The sequence below is a fragment of the Corvus cornix genome, chromosome 6 (assembly GCF_000738735.6).
Source record: "Corvus cornix cornix isolate S_Up_H32 chromosome 6, ASM73873v5, whole genome shotgun sequence".
NCBI classification, from domain to species: Eukaryota; Metazoa; Chordata; class Aves; order Passeriformes; family Corvidae; genus Corvus; species Corvus cornix.
The window spans coordinates 29841788-29862366 of record NC_046336.1 but is presented as its reverse complement, the minus strand read 5'-3'; the positions used below and the strand labels follow the sequence as shown (position 1 = coordinate 29862366).

At 40.7% G+C, this 20579-nt stretch overlaps 1 protein-coding gene across 9 annotated transcripts in view; it reads right to left on the bottom strand.

Moving 5' to 3' along the window:
* Positions 1–20579, bottom strand: part of CABCOCO1 (ciliary associated calcium binding coiled-coil 1) — a 263455-nt gene that overhangs the window by 120969 nt on the left and 121907 nt on the right. The gene's annotated exons all lie outside the window — the stretch shown is intronic.

Here is a 20579-nt window from a genome sequence, read left to right as displayed (position 1 = left end):
CCATGTTGGTGTAAGGAGTGATGATATATTGTTGCATGGTATGCACTGTGATCCTTACTGCTGCACCAGAGCACTTGCAATTTCTGCCTTGCCAGCCAGCAAAGGCAGATCTGAGGCTGCCTGTTTGCACACAGCAACGTGTTTCTCTGGAAGAGTTGGCCATATTGACTCTCACCAGCCAACTTTAATGAGACGAATTTGTACTGAAAAATGGATTAATGATGCAAAGCAATTACTTAGCACTGCATGTGTGCAACTAAACCAACTTTTTCAGGAAGAGAATGGAGTCAGTCACCTCTAACAAGGCCTGTGCCCGTAACCTAATTTCATTCGTTCTGTGGGGTTCCTAAGATGTCCATTATAATGATATTCAATTTTGGGTTTCAGTTATTTCCTACATTCAAAGAAACCAGCCTTTTATTGACTAAACTGATCTCAGAGCAGGAAACTCAGTATATTACTAGAACAAAGGTCCCCAGACAATTAGCATGAGCCACATTTACTCAGTGAGTTAAGTACTTCAGTCTCTGCAGTGTCACAGAAGGCTTTGAAATGTGCCCTAAGTGACTACAAAAGTATTTCAAAGACCCCTTCAAATTCCCACAAATTTAGACAAAGTGAAACTGAGCAACAGACAATCTACAAGAGACCTTCTGTAAAAAAACAACTTTTTGACAATTGAATTATCACAGGAAAAAGATCAGAAAGGGTAGTATTGTGAAACTAATTCATTCAGCCCCAAGGAAAACTAGCAGGGTAACAGACTACTTTCTTTAAGGTTTGGTGTGTTGCAATTGATTGGCTTCAATATCTGGGAGGGTATGTGCAAACTTTGGTTGTAGATTCTTCTACTTTTCTGTGACTTTCCACGGTATCTATCAAGTGACATGACAGCTTTTCTCCTAGTTGGAAAAACACATAGAAACTTGATAATCTCCAACTTCTATGATGCCATTAAATTTAGGCAAAATGAGCTAACAGAACAATAAAAACCAGGCAGACTTGCTTGTATAAATCTAAACCTGATCCAAATAGCACTGCAATTTTTGAAATAATTCCAGTGGTTAGATTTACAAAATGTTAACACACATATGCATGTGTATATACATATACAGACATATATTAGGAACATTCTCCACTAATCAGTGAAGTACAACAATTTTTCCTTGATACTGAGTAAGCAGAAGAGTTTGCTCTTGGTCCTTGCTGGTTTGGATCCATCCTCCTCAGCAGATTGTGTTGGAGTAGTCTAGCACACAGATGGGGCTGTTCTGACCCTCGCCAGCTGGCTCTGATCTGAATGCACAGCCAGCTAGCTGAGGACCGTCACTACTCCTGATTCCAGTTACATTCCTATCAGGGCTTGAAATGGAGGTGCTGGTGTAGCATCAGGAGAGGGGATCCCTTGGTCTGCTGGGGGAGCCCAGGATCTCCCTCACCCGCTTGCTGCAAGATCAGTAGAAACAGAACTGGAGAAGAAAAGCATTGGCACACAAAGTTGTTTTTTGGGTATGTGCCCACCAACATTTATATTGATTTTTTCCCTGCATACGAGTCATACACCCTCACATACACACGAAGGAAAGCACAGCTCACATTCCAGTACTGCATTTTGGGGGCCAGTTCTTATCTACAATTTCCAAATGAGCTATGGGCATAACTCAAATGCAGCCACATGGCTGTTTAAAAAGAGAAGCCTATAGTAGTCAAAATGTGGGGAAATAGCTTAATAAAGTGAGAGCAGCTGCACTCTTTGGTCTAAAAACTAAAATAAAGTGAACTTGTATTATAAATTGTTGGGGAAATATTTAAGATACTTAATTGTTTGGTAAAGTGTCTAGTGGCAATATTACAAGAGCAGGATTCGTAGCAGGACTTTCAACCAAGTCAAAAATGGGGAGATGCTGAAACTGTCATGAGAGACATCTACTCTTGTGACACCTCCTGCCTTATGTTTAGAAGAGAAAGGATTGAACAGGCTAAAACTAAATATTTGATGATTTTTGTGAATATGGAGAAGCAGAGAGAGAAAAGTGCTACACAGTGGTCACTTGAGTCACTATTTTTCCTCATTATTTGCTCCCAACTAGGCCAACCAAAGTGCCAAAGGGGATGCCTAGCAGGAGTGTTTGAAACGTCAGCTCCCTGGTGACCTATATATACTTCTGTGGTTAATACTCCACTCATGTCAATCACTGCAGCTTCTTTAAAATCAGTACTGCTGTGCTCAGCACCTGTGCCAAGGATTTAGGATTTGTTTTCTTCTTTTGAGCAGAGCCAGTAGCACCCATTTCTTTTATTATAGTGTGGTAGCAGCTTCAGGTGAATAAGAATTATGGTGATAGTCACCAGTCATGACCAAAGCTGTTTCTTACTTGCACCATTGTGCAAATATGAGTGGGATCCAGGGTATATTGAAGGAAACAAGGGAATTGTTCTTAGGCTTCAGCACTGTATCATACATTACCAGCTTCATCTGTGAAAGATGTGCAGAGAAAGAGTGAGGTCCATACAGGGAGAGGAAGGCAGAAAACAAGTATACAGAGCCTGAGGCTACTGAAAAGAAGAGGGCAGGCACACAGCCACCTTATACAAATGGCTCATTTAAAAAACAAAAAATCGGTTTGTCTTATGCTTGATGAGGTATAGGAAGAGAAAATCTTCATCTGTCAAAAGTACCAGACCTTTAAGGTGGGAAGTAAGAAAACAGCAGTGAGAGAAACAGCAAAAATCTTTACGATTTTGAGCATGACCATCATTAGGTACTTTGTAATTTTCATTGCTGTTTGCTGAAACTCTACTTTTGGCCAGTCTATCAATTATAGAAGAAATAATCAATCTAATGACTACTGCATTTTGAAATGCCTGCATTTCCTGAGGGTGTTGCTGGTGACTCCCTCACTATGCTTCTGCATTACAGGTCCACCTCTGTTCTGATGATTGCCAGGCTCCCTCTGCAGGGCTCCGCTTTGCACCTCCATGGTTCACATGCCTCAAGTCTAAGCTCTTAGTAAAATATTTTCATTTAGAATAATTTCTATAACTGTATTATGAAATAACTGAAACTTGTGTATATATATTATCAAAACACACTAAGTGCCTCACGTAAGCATTGCATTTGCCTTCAAATAGTCACTTCATGGAATGTAGGAATTAATTACAAGGGAGAGCTCACTTCAGGAGGGTTTGGGAGCCCAGTGGTCCGAATGAGGGGTGCTTTGTGGAGAGGCAATGAGCCTGGCTCACCAAGAGCTCCCAGGCAGAATTTCAACAGCACCGTGTCAGGCAGCTTGATTGCAACATTTAGGACAAAGACTATTATTGTCTCATTTATCATGTGATTAAAGCTTGAGAACATTTCAGGTGCTAGGTTAAGTGACAGCAACGTGTTTTCTGCTGCTCCTCTGTTGTCACCATTTCGCTATAGGGGACTAAGTAATCTAAGCAATATTTACCTGCACTACCTGTTCAACAACACTATAATAAAACCCATAGACTTAATTGACAGATACCTTTTATGCTAGGAAGCTAAAGGGTTATTAGAAAGTGGTTCTTCCTTACAGCTCAGATGTTCTGGGAATGAGAAAATTCTTTCACCCATACCTTTTCCCTTTATATCTCCGAGGCACGTCAAAAATATCTAGCTTTTGGATTTTTTTCTTCCCCTGCTGGCTGATTTCCAACCTCTTTTTTTTCCCCAGCTTTGTGAAATCTTAATTTCTGACAGTTTTCACAAGCTGCACTTCAGAATTATTCCATCCATGTAGTGACTTCATCTCAGAACAGCCAAGATAAACAATTCTAGCTATTTTATGCATCTCTTGATCATTTCCAGATTTTTGTATATTTCTCATGAATCTGGTAACATAGTATCATGCATTTTGGCAACCTGCTGTTGTTTCACTCAACAGCTGTAATGCTGTGCTCTCCTATTTAGGTTTTTGCAATTCATGTTAAAGCTGCAATGCCTCTGATTACACAGGACTAAGAGCACTCCTGAATTGGCAAAATTTAAGATCTACTCCAACCCCTAGTTAATATAAAGAAAAAATGCTTCATATAATATGATTTCTTGAACCATTAATTATCATTCTACTTCACTGACCTTTCCAGAATGCCTAAGACTGATGAAAACAGTCTTCTTGGAAAACAGAAGACTAAAACATCCACTTTAGTTACACTCCAATGTCATAATGTTCCCTCATCACTTCATTTACATATTGAAAAAGAAGTGGGACTATGCTGCTCCACAAAGCTGGACCAAACAGGTAAGTTCAGGCAACGATGTTAACAACACTAAATATCTTTCCAGACGTCAAAGGTCAGTATCCTCAGATGAGGGAATCACCCTATACCCAGTACTCAAAAGAATTAATAGAGTCATTGATTTAGTTGCTTAGCATTTAGGAGTCTGAGTTTAGGGTCCATTTTGAAAGAGAAAAGAGGAAAAAAATCCAAGGTAAAAATGATGTTCTGTTACACAGTTCAGGTTCTGAAAGTCTCAGACTTATCTACATTTGAGAACAGACGCTACCAGCCAACTGATACTGAGTACATTAATATAATTTATGCATTCATAAAACTGATAGACACGTTTCTGAAAGTCTTTAAAGTAGAAGTAATAATGGAGCTAGTCAGCAATTTACAACTAGCAATTAATCATTCTTACAATATTCACAACATTCAGTTTTGTTCTTGTTATTCAAGGAAGTAATGATTAATTGATAAAAGTTTAGCAAGTGCACTAATAGCAGGTGCTCCTAATTGCAAACTCTCAGGGATAATTTGGTCTGAGCTACTTCATGCTAATTTGTACAGCATTAGTCATAATATTCTGTAATTTCACTTTTAGAACAACTTCTTCCTATAGTCACCATAATCTAATTAAGAATTTTATCTAGTTATTTGTATGAGGAACTCTGCTGAATTGTAAATGTGGGAGCCTGATTACCATAAAAGATTAAAGAAGAGGTCCTTAAAAATATGCCCCCACCAATTAAAAGCCCTTGCTAATTGGTTTCAGAGATAACTGTTTTAAAGTACCTTTAATGACATTTACCCTAATCTCATGTAGTTTGAAGCCCAATCCCAATATCTGTACCCCCCATTTTTTCTGAAGTTTCCTTTTAGCAGCAAGTACTTCTCTCAGAGGCTGAAAAGCAGTGGGAGAAGGCACGTTCAGATAGGTGTTTTCCATTTCTGCAGTTGTTGTGCACCCAGAAGGCTCACTGAGGTACATGAGCTCAAGCTACTGGGTGAAGAACAGTTAGCAAACAACCAGACAAACAAGCACGCGCTTACAACAGCCAAAGAACTGAACAATGGGATTTGTTATCCAGTGGTTCTGTGGGCAAATCAGCTATAGCAACTCTTGTTCTTCTAAAAAGGTCTCAGCTCTCCCTTTATTGCACAAACCATTTCATATTGTGCTTTTCAAGCAAACTGTGGTGTATGCCAGGATCCGGGAAAACCCTTGATCATGTGCAGATGTGGTAACAAGGTAAAATCAAAATATATCCTGCAACAAGTCCTGTCCTTTTTTTCAATGCCATTTTACAGACATAACTCTTCTTACAAAGAACAAATACAAATAGCAACAAACACTGTATTATTCTATCTGGAGCAGGCAGATTTTTCACAAGGCGTTTAAATAACTACTTTGATGTTTCCTTGCCTACAGAAATGCTCAGGGCTCTTCCATGATAATGGATGAGGTCTTACCTCCCCAAAACCTGAAAACAAGTGATCAGCTCAAACTCACTTGGAAACTCTTTCTGCATATATTCAATTTTCTTACAGGAATCCACATTGTGGATTATCTGACAGCTAGAGAGCCACGCTTGGTGAGTGCTCTCTACATTACTGGTTGCCCCATTGGTAAGTTGATCACACAACACAACTGGAAGCAAGCCACAGCTAACTTCTCTCATCTGCAGCTCTTAGGGGAGGTTTGATTTGAAACCAGAAGCAGCTGCCAAACAGATGTTCTTGCTGAGGCATGCAAAACTGTGTGCTATATGTCTTCGACTAAAATGACAGTCCAAATCTGCTAGCTAGTAGTTAAGCCATCATCTTTTGTGAGGCTTTGGGAAAGAGAGATGCAATATGGACTTGGTTGTACCAAGAATTAGTGAACCTTGTGACTAGGATGGAAACTTCCTTTTGGGATGCTAAGGAACTTGCCTATGTTTGCATTAGCCGAGGTACTGTCCAATGAACATAGGATCAGGTGAAAATTACAGGCTCTGAGGTCCTCCCTGACAAGGGTCATGCCAGGTGTACAATATCTAGAATTTCATATCTGAAACCAGTGTTTAAGCTGGGAGCCCAGATCTGTCTTTTGTAGAACAGCTCAATAAATACTCTTCTGCAGAAGCAGCACTTCAACTTAATGCTTTTTTTCTTCTGCATTATGGTTATCAAAATAGATACATGCACAATAGAGGTCCATTAGCATCTTTATCAACACTACAAGTGGGCCAGGGAAGAACATGAGAGACTCACTTACCTCAGTAGCTCATTGAATTTTCTCTTCCCCCTTCACATGCATCCACTTCTCTACCTCACCCTTATGGACTGGATTTCAAATTCCCTTGAACTTAAATAATTTATTACTAATGCACTGATATTGGGTGGAAAAATAACTTATTTTTCTACCTGGGACCTGTCCTTCACATGGCTTGAAAATAATTGTCAACTTAGTAGCTAAAATCCTGAAAGCCAGTGATTAATTTTAAATACCAACATAAGCTCCAGTTGCATTATTCTAAAACTTACTATGCCATAAACATCTCTGTGGCACCCAAGTGCCTTCCAGTAGTGTACAAAGCAACCATGACTAACATCTGTCATGTGTCATTAGTACTCTCGTCCCTCAAGGGGGAAAGCATTTGCAGTGAAGTGTTTTGTTTTGGTAGGAAATTAAACGAAAAAACTGCACACAGCTACATGTTTATCTTAGAGGAGCCAAGACCAAAGAGATGTATTTTACATGTGGAACAGGGTATGAGATCTCTGAAGGGACCTAGCTTTTGGGGTAATTTAGAACACGGTCTTACAGTGCCCCCTTTGGAAAGTCTACTTTCTGGACTGACCTCTTGATCATAAGGATGTTCCAGCAGGTCTCAAGAAAAAGATGTCAAACCCAGAGCTGTCAGCTGCCTTCTAGCGGGCCTGAGCCTGAGCCATGGGTCTCTGAATAGAAGGACTGAGGAGCTGAACTCAAATCAATGCCAAGTAATAAGTCAGCACAGTGAAGACAGGCTTGATGTGCTCTGGGAACTCCTGGGGGTGAGGAGACTCTCGTGCTCTCTGGAGCTTCCAAGGCTCACAAGGCTTTGTGGCGAGGTACTGCTGAGCTCCCCTTGGAAAGTGTCTCATCACAAGGGCATTTACAAATGTCCTTGCTGGCTGACTGCAATCCCTGCCTCCTAGCTCTGGTTTACCTTCTCCCATCTATTGTCCAAGCACAGCTAACTGTGCCGTGCTGCAGCAGCATGGCAGGGTAGTGGGACAGTGTGGTTTGTCACATGGAGGAAGAGACAAGCAGTGTGTGTCACCTTCACAGTACTGCCCAGCCCAGTCCTCTGCAGGCAGCAGCTGGACAAGAATTGGAATGGAAAGAGTTTGCTCTAGTTTGAAGTACAGCCTCTCACCAGTGCCCACCAAGACCACCTCAGACCAGCTGAATTGGTTAAGTTTGGAGAGTGCTCCTCAAAGTCCAGGTTTTTTCTAGGACTGAAATATGAAGCTTTAATTACATTATCTAAAACTTGGCCAGCAGTATTTTATTTAAGGAAATGTCTGAAAACTGCTCTCTGGTTTAGCAATGCAGGTGCAACCTGTAATTTTACAGTGACTAATCACTTAATTACATGTAACATTGGCTGGCAGGACTGTCCTTGAAGACCTGGAGAGATACAGCATCATCCATGGCAAGGAGAAAAGCCATCCCCAGACACTTTTTTCCTTTTGCTTCAGACACTTACAGGGATTTCCTGGCTCCTCAAGAGTCAGAAGAGGGGTTTGATTCATCAACATATTTTTAGTCTGACCTTTAGCTTCCTTCTGCATTGGCTTCAGACAGGGGCACAGCAATGCATCAAACCACTTTTAATCCAGCAGCCTGCATCAGAACACAGCAGTGGTTTATCTGCCCAAGCTTTAGAGCACAGCTGACTTGCCTGTACTGGTAGCTTTGTGCACACAGACGTTGTGTCTAGAAGAGGTCCCTGAGCAACACCCAGGGGCTAGCTCTGCCCACCCTGCTGTAAGGGCTCAAACCTGCTGACGTGCAAGTACAAGAGAGGTCAAAAGTCCACTAAAAGTTTACTCTTGGAGGCTAATGCAAGAAGTGGAATGAACCCATTCAAAATCCTAACTTAAGTCCCTGCAAGCTTGTCATGGACATAGACTCTGTACTTTAAAGAATGTTTAATACAATAAATACCTTGCAAAAGAAAGATGCACACTTTTTTGTGTGCTATTATTTGGTATTTCTTATTTAGCTATTTTATCACACATGAACATTTTACAGTTGCACCTGTGGATGGTATATAGTTACTGTAGTGACAGAAGTACTAAAATACCTTTAAATACCTCCATGGAGACATCTTTTTTCACCTCTTTGGTACAGCTGTATTTATAGCAATAGCAGTTGCCAGTTTTTCAATACTAATTACTTTGACTTATGATATTTTCCATATTCCATGAAATGTCCCTTATTTAATATGTCTTACCGTGACATTTCTCCTCTTGCAAATTTTATTGGTGTACAATATATGGGTAACAGTGACTAAATCTCTTATTCTTAAAACAAAGAAAATCCTGTTCTTGGAATGTAACAATTCTGCAAATTAAGAGCTAAAAGGCATCAACGGTAAGTGTGGACTTAACCTCCTCCCCCCTCACAGACTTTTGGTAGTGACAGACTGAAGAAGTCAGATGAATTAATGAAAGAACTTTTCTTTTTAAAAAGCTGATTCCAAAAAAGCTATTCATATTTCTGAGAAGGAAGCTGGAAAAGGATGAGTTTGAGAGTCTGCACAAACCTGCAGCACAGCTGCTAACAAACAACAACCAACCAAACCCTAAACCACCACCAAACACCAATCCTCCTGCCCCAGCCAAGTTTGTAAAACATCTCTGCTACCACTGAATCAGTAATCCCATGATTTCTCTGATTTGTTTTGGTAACTGCCTCAAAAAACAAAAGGAAGAGCCAGTGACTCCAGTTTATAAGAAACCAATTCTTTCTCCTCTGTTTTACTCAACTCTGATTGTAAACATATTTATGTACAGCATAATGCAGCTCTGGTTTCAGTTCCCAAATGCCTCATTTTTTAAATGTCCAATTTTGTAATCTTGGTGTGTAGGACTTCAGAACTGTGGAGCTTGCCAAGAATGGGTGGACAGTTCATCCACATCCTCCAGAGTACACACTATGTCCCTTTAGGATACTGCACAATGCGCTACATTTATTACTAGCTGTATTAACTCATGCTTCACTCCTGACATCATACCAAACAATGCTGCCCTCTCTCAGCCCCTGCTGCATTTGTAAATCTGCCCTTCAACATCTCCAACACAGCTTCAACTCTGCCCTATCTGAAATCTCAGCCACATCTTGCCTTTCTGGTTCCTCATCAGGCTCAGGAACTGACTGTTATTACACGTTCAGGAATGCATGTCCACTCAGCACATTGGAAGATTCTTGGAGCAACAGCAGATGAGTCACTTTACGAGGAAGGCTGGAGAGGGACTTTTTAATGAGGGCATGCAGTGATAGGCCAAGGGAGAACGGCTTGAAACTGAAGGGAAGTACATTTAGATTAGACATTAAGAAGAAACTCTTCTCTGAGAGGGTGGTGAGGCACTGGCACAGGTTGTCCAGAGAAATTGCAGATGCCCATCCCTGGCAGTGTTCAAGGCCAGGCTGGACAGGGCAGTGAGCAGCCCGGTCTAGTGGAAGGTGTCCTGCCTGTGGTGGTGAGCTTGTGACCAAGTGATCTTTTAGGTCCCTTCCAACTCGAACCATTCCATTATTTCAAAGTCTAGCTCTCATTGCCCAAGCTAACTTCTTTCTTTACAGATGCCTCTTTCAACTTGTGTCTGTTTTGGTTATCCTAATTCACCTACAAGCGACCTCTCATTATACACTAACGCAACCTAATTTCTGCATTTGATACACCAGCTTTCTCCCTGGCTTCTTGGAGTCCATAGCAACACACAAAAATGTTTATTCAAGTTTGCATCTTATTTTCCAGTCAAATCCCAAGTCCCTTCGATCCTTTGAATGGGTGATCAGTTTGGATTAGTTTCATTAAACATACTGTGCAGAAGAAAACGGTGCCACAGGGAGAGCAATCAACATACAATGACGAAAAAATAGAATCATAAATGAGTATACCTGGACACTCCTCATGCTACCACTATATCAATGTAATAAACATGCTCATAAATAATCACAACAAGTAATAAAAAAACCTATCTCTTTCTGGTAGAACTTTTCCTGTTCCAGAAATGCATATTTGGAAACTATCCATTTCACTTGTGCATGACAGCTCACAGACTTGTGGCTCACTGTTGCCATCAAACATGTATAAGACTATTAAGAGAAAAAGAACTCCTGTCAAGACAAAGATTAGTTAATCAGTTAAAAATATATATAAAGTTTGTGCAGAAACTGGACCCAGTCCAGAACTACTACATTGCAACATCCATATCTCACAATGTGGACAGAATTCACATGTATTGCATTTCCTCAAAGTATGCCAAATCACAGTTTATAAACTGGATGCTCATGTGCCCTTCTGTCACATTGGTGCTTCAGGTTTGGCACACTGAGGGCAGTTTCCAGTTCTGGAGCACCATTGGGCCACTTTGCTGCATACTCCTCTGTATCTACCACTGCTGAGTAAGTGTTATCTGACACCTACAACAGCAGTGGCAATCCAGGGGCACACGAGGCAACACTATTTGTTACAATTATCAGGAGCCACACATTCTGTGGATCCAAAGAATAAAGGTTTCTGAATTTCTGGCTTGCAAAGGTCTCTCCTGGCAGTATTAGACAAACTTTTAGAAAAGCCCAAGATTTCAAAATATGCTCAAGAAAAGTACTAAGTATTTCCTGACTCACCATGGAAATGAAAGAATTGGCAAAAATGTCTTTAGCTCAGAGTGCTGTAAATCAGTATCCTGAGCTTCTGGGCATTTGGGGCTGCATTTCAAACTAATGTACCTTACCATGACTTATACTACCTCTGTGCAATAAAAGTAGTTTGGGACAGCTTGATCAGACCCCATCATCCTTGCTCACCTCTCTTTCTCTGGTTTCTACTCTCACTAAACAAACACACACCCCAAAAAAACCCCTCTCATATACCTAAAACAATCCCCCAAAACTTAAACCGTACGGACAACTACAATTACTAACACAAGGTTTTTTGATGTAACTCTAATTGTGGCCCTAATTTGTAGCACTTGTGAATATGGCAGCTCCCTCTTTGGGGTGACACACTGAGATCTACAATGTAATGGCCTTATTCTAAAAGCTTTTGGTTTTACTTGTCGTAGTCAAAATAATAAAAAAGTTCCTTTTGTGAGGATGATACTTCCCTCCTCAAATCTTCCAACAAGCACTTTGAAACCATGTTGTATGTCTTTGGGACTCTGAAAGGGACTTTCAAATAGAGAACTGACAGGACCTTATGAATCCTGTTTTAGAAGAGCCTCTGTTTTCCAATTCAGTTACTGACAAAAATAATCCATTAGTAGGATTTCTAAAAATATACTTCATTTGGATAAACTTTGGTTCCTACAAAGTTAGAGTGAGAACACTAGATGAGTAGATCCCACTCAGACTTTCAGAACATAGAGGTACTGGAGAATATTAATCAGTCAAGGTTTTTCAAAGAGCAACAGGACTACCTCACCCCACTGAGAAGCTTAACAGGAGCTGGCATAACTGAAATACTCCAGTGGGATAAAAATAGTTAATTTTTGCTCTTGAAGAAAATCAAACCAAAACCAAATCACCACCACCAAAAAAACACCCCAAAAAATTGAGCGTGATGTTCCATGACTGTTACTTAGCGGGGTAAATACTCTGATATACTCCTGAACTCTTCTCTGAAGGAGTCTGAGGATGCAGCTGCCATACACACATACCAGACCTATCACCACAGACCCTTCCTTTTGACTTGTCTGTGGTGATAGGTCTGTAATGCTGCTACTAGTACATTGTAAACAGGGAAAAGTCAGCAGCTAGTTACAAAACTTGGTCTAAAACCTCTCATTATTTCTTGCCAGATGCTGGAGATTCTCCTGTCAAGTAAAATTTTGCTACTTCAAACACTGTTTTATCAGTCAGCAAATCCACAAGAATTAGTGGCCCTTCACTGGGATCATTATTTGGGGGTTTGGGGTGGTAGATTTTTTGATTTTCTTAACTGGCTTTTCCCATCAGCAGTACTCAGAACTGACATTTGACTTCAAGGCAGTTTAAAGACCATTAGGAACACACTGTGACATTGCTGAGTCTAAACTCCAGAAGATATTTGGATGTGCCTATTACACCATATAAGCTCTCTTTATTCACATCTCTCAAGTTGTTATGCATGCCAGGACCAGCACAGACAGATGTCTCAAAGAAAGGATGAGGGAAGTATAGTCAATGGGATAAAGCACTCAAGAGAAGACAACAGATGACATTATTTATAAACAAACCGGCATTGTGAGCCGTACAGTGGGGGTGATCAGAAACAATGCTCACTCATTTTTGGGTATTGTCACACAAGTCAACAATACTGTTTTACTCAACAAAAAAGTTTGAAGATCTCTGTGGGTGTCAGATAGGTATTAATAACTTATGGGTAAACATCACAGAAAAAAAAATTCTGGCACTCAGTGTCTCTTTTTGCCAGAAAAGAAAATGATTGAGCAGATGGTTTGTTCAGAAACTGCAGCCTTTGGGAAGAAGCTTGTTTGTAAAACTGAATATATTTTGCAACCAACAAAGATGTGGAAATTTTTGTCCTTAGGAAGTTTTCACTGCTAACAAGAGGACAGGAAAGTCAGAACAGTATTCCAGTTCAAAAGGAGTATCTAATCTTACTACTTTATTTTTTTTTTTTTACTTAGCAGGTCTGTGGCAGTCCAGTGCAACAGAACATAATTAAGCATCTTGACAGGTTTATGGAAGCCTTGCTCTCAGACAAAGACCCATGTCATTACATTTCCACTGCAGTGATGATGAATATGATTAGCAGGGTTTTTTGCGGATGGGAGAGCTGTTTTCTTTACACGCTCCCCCTCCCCTTGTCTGCATTTGTGAAGTAATTTCCCAATCTGCCAACCTGTATTTTGTGGTACGGTCCTGTCTTTCAGCCCCTTCCAGCACAGAGATTAAAAAGCCAGCTTAACTAATTAGCTTGTAAAAATATTACAGAGTTTTGCACACAGCTCCATGACTATTTTCTTCATTAAATTCTGAACACATGTCAGGGGACTGACAAAATCTATATAGATATATAAAAATATACATAAAACCCCATGCAGATGATCATCACTGGATCCCAATATCACCAGGGAGGAAAGTGGCTTGCTAGGACCATAGCCAAGTACCATTGTTTAACTGTTCTGAGTGATGATGGCAAAGGCCTACACACAACCTGTAAATCACTGAAAAAAAACCAAAAAACCAACCAACCAACAACAACAACAAAAAAACAACCAAAAAACAAACCAACCAAAAAACGCCCCCCCAAAACCCAGAAAAAATCCAACAAAGACACTTTATCAGGCACAGATAAGCAGAGAAGCCAGTGTCCTTCCATGAGTCCCCTGATAAGATACAGCCTGGCTTTGTGAGACCTGACTTCTCATGTACCCAGTATAAACATTACAGGTCTGGGGATTTTCTTTTTATATACATTTTTTTCATCCCTCTTACTTATGACTTGAGTTTATCAGAAGCATATGATCATAATTAGCAAGACACCGTACCCAAAGAAACCAAGTTGCAGTAAGACACAGGCTGTATTGACTTGATTTCAGACTCATTAGCTTAGCCTCAGTGCCATAATAAACACTTTCACAGGAATTCCAGTGAATTCAGACCATGGAGGAAAAACTTAATTGTAAGACTCTATGCAGAGGTACTCAGCAGGTAAACAAAAACAGTGCCACAAGTTTTTAGCTTACAGCTTATGTTGACAACCATTGTCTAAAGCCTGAGATATTCTCCCTGTGTGCCCAGTGTTCCATCTGTAAGAGGAGCCTGGCCTTGTCACTGGCAATAGATGTACCAGGAACCTGTGCCCAGCCTCCATTTTTTTGTGCCCCAAACATGAACCATGTTATTCCTGTCAGGTCACCACATGATTGTTACATTGGGAAACAGGAGAGAGAATGACTAGAAAGACAACTCAAAGGATTCCTAGCCAAAATTGGAAAGTTTTCTTCTTTGCTGAGGACAGATGCTACAGCTTTTCACTGTTTGTAACTTTAGGTCTTCCACTTCAGTCATGGTTGAAATAGTGCCTGCAGAACAAGGTTGCTTCTACTCTTCTTTGAAATATGCAGTGCTTCAGAACTCCTGTGTGTTCCCAGAAATAGAGCCGAGGCTGAAGGAGGAATTACAAATCCTAATAAAATACCTGAAACCTTTTCTTTCTTTCTAGTTCTTCAAGAAAAAACTGGTCCTTCCAGAGGGCTTTTTTTTCTGAACTATAAAACCAACAGAAAAGATGTATAATTGTAGGAAGCTATAAACTGCTCATGTGCTTTCCCCCAGCTTTAATCAGAGGGGGAAAAAACACCCCTCTTTGCCATATTTTGGGTCTGCAGAGGCTTTGATGTCAGTGGAGTTCTGCCAACTCTCAGCACCTCACACTCCAGCCAGGGCCCCAGTGCTTGTGGCAGACCCACGGCCACTCCTGACTGTAGTGCCAGGCAGTCAGTGCTTCCACTTTCCTTTCTGAAAGCCTGGACTCACACTAAAAATGAGCTGAAATTTGTGCTGAACTCACTCTCCTTTATCAGATCTGAGTCTTGGAAGGCAGTGGCCCACAACAGGTGGTAGCTATCCAAAACAGCCAACCATTTGACAGGTTCTCTCCTCCTAGGAAAAGGTATAGAGAAGGAGAGAAATGACTACAAGTACAAGAAGGGAACCATGGAGTACAATTATGTCCAGGTTACAGAGATGCAAGAGAGCAGGCTGGCCATTGGAAGCCTTTTGCTCTTGTGCTTCATAGGTACATGTTTGCACTTTGGATTATAAACTCACCCAAGTATATTTTGAGACTAGATTCTGCAGTTGGTGGCCTCAGTATGGGGGGGACTTAGACCACAGGTTGAGGCTCTTATAAACTTAGTGGCAAATAAAAAGGTGCCTGAAAATACTGGGGGCTTGATTTTTGGATGAGGGTGTTTTTACATGCCTCCTTTCCCCTGAACAGAAACAGGGTACTCCGCTAAATTGGAGACCAAGCATTTTTCTTGTTTGTTTAAATGAAAGGAGGGAGCAGCAGAAGAGGCTTATAAGAAAGAATAGACAGGATTTGTAATGTTCATAAAGCCAAAAGCTAGGAAATTAGATGAAAGAAACCTATCAGGGGTATATTCTTATGAAGACTGAAACTGAGATTGAAAAGTTCTCTAAGTGAATTATGATTTACTGGATAACAGATACAGAAAGATTTCACTACCACTACCCATAAAACTGCATTGGTTTTTATCAAGTAGCTCCTGTTTAGCCCATCTAGTTGATGAACATTCTTCTCAACTAGCAAATATAAATGACTTATGGGGATAATATTTCAATATATAATGACATTGCTATACCTCGGATTCTTTTAGGATCTGGGTTATTAAATATTAAATATCAAAGCTGTAAATTATTGTAGCAGCTTTATACAACTAAATTAAATTCAAACAAAACCTAATTTCCTTAATCATAGACTGTAATCCTCCAGGAACATATGCTATTAACTCAGCTACAAATGGCACAGAAACTGTATGACTTCAGTTAAGTTATTTTATATCAAATTCTAATCCAGGGCAGAGTCTTCAGTAAATCTCCTGCAGGGATTTTAATGCTTCTGCAATCATATTGGCTCTTTACTAGAGAGCTAATCTTTTTATACTCATTTTTTTTTCACTCCTTTATCCATTTCCTTCACACCCTTACTGAGCTATAGCTAGTACCTTCTATCACATATCATGTCTTGAAAGATTTGACTTCTCCCTCTTGCATTTGATCAGCAATAGTTAGGCTTTCACTTAAGCCAGAATTGGACAGGTTTTGTTGTTTCCCATGTGCAACTGAATCATTCCCATTGGTAACATATATTAACATGTATGTTAATTGCCACTTGTGGTGATCTCCTTATAAGGCTGTCATAACTATTCACAGTTTGCAGTCAAGCATTAAGAAAGCAGAACAATTTCCTCTTCTTAAAGAACTCTATGCATGTGAAACTACACAGATTTAATTTAAGCAAGAAACTTCCTCAGAGACTCAAGACAATGATTGGATAATAAAGAAATAAACCTTAGAGCCCTAGGCAGTAAGACTTGGAGAAACCTCCAGAGATCATCTAGTCAGCCCTCTACTGCAAACGATCAACTAAACTGCTGTCATCCCTGACAGATGTTTCCCTAACCTGTGCTTAAAAGCCTGCAACAATGGACGTCTCTCTACACGATCTATTTCAGTGCTTCACTGTCCTTCCTAGCAAGAGATGTCTCCAGACATCTAATTGCAATTTTTTGTCTTTCTTCCTTTTTAAACCTTTTACTTCTTTCCCTCTGCTTTGGGACTGGTGAACGGGCTATTCCTGAACACTTGGCCGCTTTCATCTCCCCTCAGTTTTCTTTTCTCTACATTGAATCACGGTATCTTATTCTTTCCTCAGCAGTCTTGTCCATCTCTGGACACTCTATTCTGTCAGCTCTCCCCTGGGATTAAGCATCACCAGAACTAAGGCAGTTTAGCTGAGGTTTTTCCCAGCATCAAGGCAGGCAGAAGAAATAACTGAAATTTGGCACATTACAGGTCTGTTTATACATCCCAGTGTACCTCCTTCATAGCAGAACAACACTGCTGACTCACATTGAATTTATGACCCATTCTCATCCCCAGTCTCTTTCAGATTATTACCCTATAATTATTTCTTTATGAATATTGTAAATCAAATCTTCTAAGTCTCTTGAACTGAAGGCAAATAGCCATTACCCCCAAATTTCACTGCCAAAAACATCCCAGTTTGTAAGCAAGGGAAGTAAATTCTGAGGGTCTCTGTGTTCAAGAGCTCTCCCCAAAGAGAAAAAAAAAAACCCTAAAGCAGAACAAAAAACTACTGCACATTATCACAAAAACTCAAAGAACTTTTGTTCTGGAATTCCTCTTCACAGGATTTCCTAAGCCCTGCACTCCAGTTCAAACTGGAGTCCGTCCAGGTACTTGAACAGGGGTCTTGTGATTTTATAAGCACTGCAACCTAGCAAGGATGTCACTTTAACTATCTAAAACTGACTTGCTTATGTAATTTCCTACTATAGAAACACTCCTGCCCTTCTCCACTGGTTCCCCCCTCATTGAGCCAAGGTAGGGCAGCACTTCAGCAAAGGCCTTCCCAAGTAGAGGAGGTGGACATTGTCAGGTTTCAGCTCTATAGCTACTTGCTGATGTGACTCTCCATTTAAGAGCAGTGTGGCACTGCTGACTCATGTTCAGCTTGTGACCCCCCTCCAACCCTAGTTTGTTGCTGGGAACTGCTGCAATTTCACATTTCTGACAGTTATGGAGTCTCCTTAGCACAATCATCATAGTGACTCAGCCTAAAGGCAGAAATTATTCAACACAAGCACAAAGATCCTGTGGCACAGTTTTTTAAGTGCCAGATTTCCTATTCCTGAAGAAAGAAGGTCACTGGTGCTGGGGCACAGTAAGGTTTAACATTTCCCAAATGCATCAGACATGCTACAATTGGCTGTTATGTGGCAGAGCTGTGCAGTGGATCTTGCCAAGGTGTCTTGGATGAAAATCCCACATGCTGTGACACGTGTTCACACCACTGTGTCCAGGCTTTGCCAGAGTACAGAAACTCATGCAAACATTAACTCTCAAGGGTTCCCAGACACAGGCCAGATATTCCAAGAAAAAAAAAAAAAGAAAAAGAAAAAAAAAAGAGAAAGAAAAAAAAAGATAGGGAAGAGGAGGGTATATCATTAGTAGAGCACTCTATACAGACAGACATGAGTCTTGCTTTCAGCTTGGATCCAACCAACACCACAACCCAGTCCAGATCAATTTCTTCAGAGATCAGAAAGTCTCTACTAATGCAGCCATTTCGGGTCAGAGTAAAGGTCCACCTAATTCCATTGCCTGCACCCAGCAGTAGACCTAACTCCATTCTCAGGGAAAGAGTATAAAAACAATGTAAACAAAGTTTCTCCCTCAAGTACTCTCTAGCCCATGATCAATTAGCCTGACAAGTGTAAGCTGCAGATCAGTAGAAACTATGACAAGAATTGAATTGGTGGAACACTAGCACACACAGAGTCATAGAGGGAAAAAAACATTCTAAAAAACCCTTCTATAAGGTTCTGTGCAGGAATCAGTGCTATCCCATACTACAGTGTACATCTGTACTCATGCTGGGACTGCACTCCTCCTGCACAGCCCCTGAGGGCTTCTGTGCCACCTGACCATCCACTGACCGAACAATTCCCTGGCAGACTTCCTAGTCATGACATGTTTGAACAGGTAACCGACATTTTACTTACTATGGTTTTTGCTAATTGTCCCTCACACTCCTTCAGCCAGCCTTACCACATTTGTCCATGCCAGAGTTTAATCATCTTTTCAGTTTTCTTCAGCTGGACAGCACTTCAGCTTTTTGAAGGATACCTTCTTGCTCCTGCAACCTCACTTACCCTGCCAATGCTGGCTTCTTCTCACTCTTTCTCAAGTTTCCCTTGATGCACAGTTATTATCTCTGCACTTCCCATGTGATTTACGGAAGCAATATCCACACTCCCTGCAAAGAGTTAGGTGCTCCATCTATCTTACTTTCAACATGCCTGCTGATCTGCATCTAGTTTTCCTTTTTGAAGCAGAGCAATGGTAGAGAACTCTGGCTTGTCTTACTCCTGCAAGGATGCCGAATCTAAGCACATTAAGATGCCCCTCTCAGGGGACCTCTTCCGCTGTTACTCCTGACATCATATCCCATAAACCACTCAGGATTCAAGTCAAGCACTGCCCTCACGGGCTCCTGAACCAGCTGCTCCACAAAACAGCCACTGAAACATCTAAAAATGCACTCCGTCAAATCTGGATGCAATATTTGCCTCTTCTAGGCCAAAGAAATGAAGTTGTCCATGAGTACTTACTTCCCCCTCTACTCAGGCTGTTGTGCTGCCATCGTGGTCCACCACTGAGTAGGCAGAGCCAGTATTATATCTTCTTCCTACTTAAGTTTGGGACTTTCAGCGATGTGAAGTTTGGGTTGTTCATTGATGAAACTACCTTGTTAAGCAGTTCAGCTCCCAAGTGTCTTTAATATGCAGAATTACTTGGCTCCCAGCAAAGCTCTCTGCATCCTTCCTGAGCACGGTATCATGAGAATGTTCCACTGACCAACCTCCTTCCAAGTTTTGTGACCTCTGTCTGCCTTGTTAGGATCTCCATGAACAATCAGACATACCAGTTCCCTCAAGTCATTTCTTCGACATTAAGCACTCCCACAGAGGAATATCTTGTTTAAACAATCTCTTGAATCTGTCAGTTCCCCGTTTCCTCTTCCACTATATTTGACCTTAACACCAACGGAAGGGCTGTGAAGCAGCAGCACCCAAGGCACGATATGGCAGGATGGCTGTTGGCAGGGATTATCAATAGTAGGTCCTTGACTTGAATTCATTTTCCTCTGAGCGTGAGGAGCTTGATTTTGTTCCTTCAAAAAGGCACACTACACAGTCCCTTTATTTACTCAGGCATTTCCCAAGTGACTGATCTCTACTGTGGAATGGACTTTTGTTTTCCTTTTTTTTCTGGTCAGGGTTAAAGTAAAGTAGTCTTCCTCCCCTTTATTCCCCCACTCCCAAGGATATCAGCTGGCCAGCACCAGCCCTTCGTAAAGGAAGAGGCTTGGCTTTGCAGTAAGGAAAACTTGGATCTTAGCAATTGAGGAAAAATACCTTCTTAGAAAGGTCACAACTCTTAGAAGAATATCTTCTTGTGTTTAAATAGAACAGGAGTTTTTAAAATTAAATCGAGGAAGTTATGACCTCTGAAACACCACAGTACTTTACATGGACTTGATTCTCTACTTGCATTTTACAATGGTCTATCTCAATTTAAGTGCTTTGGCAGCAAATGAACACAAAAGTGGAGCAACGTAGTGACAATTGTGATCAAGAAGAAATTTCTCTTTGGTTACCCAAGAGTAAATTCAAATAAAATTAATAATCTCTATGAGAAACACTAAGGAAATTTTAAAACATATTCTGTACTTCATATACTGTTCCCACAGAGGATACAATAAGTCTGTCTAGAGGTAATTGAC